This window comes from Tupaia chinensis, unplaced genomic scaffold, assembly GCF_000334495.1.
Source record: "Tupaia chinensis unplaced genomic scaffold, TupChi_1.0 Scaffold000704_1, whole genome shotgun sequence".
Lineage (NCBI taxonomy): Eukaryota > Metazoa > Chordata > Mammalia > Scandentia > Tupaiidae > Tupaia > Tupaia belangeri.
In genome coordinates this window covers 578,693-581,501 of record NW_006160227.1, presented here as the reverse complement: position 1 = coordinate 581,501, position 2,809 = coordinate 578,693, and the positions used below count along the sequence as shown (strand labels likewise).

General features: G+C 47.3%; 1 pseudogene; it reads right to left on the bottom strand.

Moving 5' to 3' along the window:
* Positions 1–1,448, bottom strand: part of LOC102476275 (nucleolin-like) — a 19,290-nt pseudogene extending 17,842 nt beyond the window's left edge.
* Positions 1,449–2,809: the final 1,361 nt, after the last annotated feature.

Sequence of the window (2,809 nt, the reverse complement as noted above, 5' to 3'; positions counted from 1 at the left end):
GGAGGAGAAGGGATTGCGGCATGGCCATCCCCCCTGGGGGGTGATTTCTCGCTTTCTGTCTGTCTCTTTCTGTCTGTCTGGCGAGTGCACGCACCCTATAGCAAAAACCTCTCAAAAAAAAAAAAAAAAAAAAAGAAAGAAAAGAAAAGAAAAAAAGAAAAAACAAGCCAGGCTATGGAAGAGAGACACTGTATGTCTCCACTTAACATATCCTGACTGTCCGAACCCTATGACAGAAACTGAAAGTCTAGAGCATATAGAAACAAAGAAATGGCTAGGGATCCAAAGACAGTGTGGGAGAAAAGGGGAGAATATGAGGAAAGAAATGAAAGAGAATAATAGAGGCAAGACATTTATGAAGTACAGGAATGGATTATTATTTGTTGATAATAACATGTTTAGTACCCTGAACTGGACTGGTGTGAAGTGTATTCGTGTTACATAAATTTACTTTATAAGCTAAGTGATATATACTGATTAAATGTATAAAATAAAATAAAAAGAAATCGCAGGTGCACTTTACAGAGGGAATTGAAGCAGGCTAGCTTATATCCTAGCAGGACTGCAGCCATTTTGAAATTAAGAAAGCCTTCTGACGAGAAAAATCTAACCAAGTGTGTTATAGATCATGAGGAGGCCTCCTTGAGAAATAGTCATTTGAGAAGTCAGTAATGGATGTGAAGAAAACCAGAAATCAGGACACTTGCTAAAGGAAAGTGATTGCCTTTTATTATAGTAAGGAATCGCTTGCGTGTACTTGTATTTCTCGATACTGATCACACACTAAGCTTCTTGAGGCAGTTTGGGTGTGCTTGCTGGCTGTCACCCTGTAACCTGGTAACAGAAATAAATGCCCTTCTCCAGCTTCTGCCCCTTGCTGCATTGATAACGAGTAGAAGTAGCAGGAGGTAGTTTGCCACAAATGACAATGGGCAGTATTACTGGAGAGAGGTCATGGTGGTTTGCACTGGAATGGAGGGAGCGCATGTGGACATAGGAAAGTGGATGGAGGTGAAGGAAGACTTTCTGGGAGCACCTAAGGGTGAGGAGCCGGGCCACATCAGGAAGAGTTCCAGGTGTTTGGCTAAGCACCCATGGGAGCGTGGGGCTGTTTATCCAAGAGGGATTCCAGAGTAAGTGGGTTCTCTGTAGCTCACTTCTCCAAGGGTGGCCGTGGTCTGTGCTTCCTCGTGAGCCTCTGCAGAAGGCGTGTCCTGAGGACGAGATCCGTCCATGGCAGCTGTGAGCTTTTCTGTGGGGAATGGGGAGAGCACAGCTGCTCCAGGGGGACTGAGTCTGCCCCCGTGCTGACCTGCCTGCTGGTACTGAGCACAGAACACAGAGCCCCTCCCAAGCCAGGCTTGGGTGCCCAGTATCTCTGCCTATGCTCTGGCTTCTGCCCAGAGTGCACCAGCCTCTTCTTCCCCGGGCTCCTGCCCCATAACCATGTTCCAACCCCAAGATTCCATGTCTTGGGGCACCATAGCACTCTCATGGGAGCCAGGCAGGGTGTTGTCCTCATAACAAGCCCTGTTGGCTAAGAATCAACTTAGTAATGATTAGTTACTTAGTCTCCATGGGACTGCCCTGCCCTTCATGTCTGAAAAGCACTGAAGTTAACTTCTAGTCATCCTTACAAACTGAGCTCCAGGTCACCTCCTCCGGAGAGCCTGTCCTGATCTCCCACCCACCCCAGCAGACTACAGGACAGGAGGGAGCTGGCCTAGCTCAGTAGTGAGGTACTGCACATTCAGGAGTGTTCCAGCTCCAGTTTTCCCAGGTCCCCTGACAGCTCCTTGCTGGCCTCAGTGTCAACACTCCAACTCTCCTCCTTCCATGCATAGAGGCAGGACCATGTCTCCCTGTTGTTTGTGTCCAGCCCCTCTCCATCCCTTGTCTAAGCCCATGACCTGGCCCACAGCTTGGGAAGCTGCCTGCATCCAAGTGTCATCATCCACGTCATCCAGGGAAATGTTTCATGTTGGAACCTGCCTGACATCTTAGCCATGGTCCTTCCGTGTGCTGATACTGCGGGAATCATTTCTTATGGACCAATTGTGTGTGCAGATGTTTTCGTTTATTTATTTACTATATATATATATATATATCTTTTCAAACGTTTCATGATAGAGGAGGCATTTTGACAGGGTCTTGCTGTGTCCCCATCTCCCTGCCCAGCCTCCCCCCTTAGCCAGGATCCCAGGCAGGCACAGCCTTGCCAGCATGTTCAGGTTGGTCCGGGCTCCACACCCAGGCCCCCAGGCAATGGAGTGCTCTGTGTGACAATTAAGCTGGGGATATATGATTTTACAAAACTGTGTCTCAGTTATTTTATACTTTATTTTACCTCAGACACTGACATAACAACTAAAAGGACCCACATCTTTAACGTGCTTGTGTATATGTGTGTGTATGTGTATGTGCATGTCTATGTGTGTTTGTCTGTGTGTTTGCCATTAAGGCTAAGCTTCTGTTTAGCTGCATAACGTTGAGGAGTATTTAAATGACAAGTATTATCTTAAAACAAAATGCTCAAGAAAAAGAACAGAAGTCAGACAGTGACATGGTAGATAATGCAGCTGGATCCAATATGGCCAACTGCATGGTTTGAATCCCAGACCCAGAGGCTTGAAAACACTCCAGGACCAGCAGTTGGCATAAAGGTTATGTCACTGGACTCCGATGTAGTCGACTACAGTTTGAGTTCCGGACCCGGTGGCTTAAACTCATGCCGGGCGCGTGTGCGTGCGAGCCCAAGATCCTGAGAGGAGAATGAAGGAGAATGGATTGTGTCGTGGCCATCCCTGCT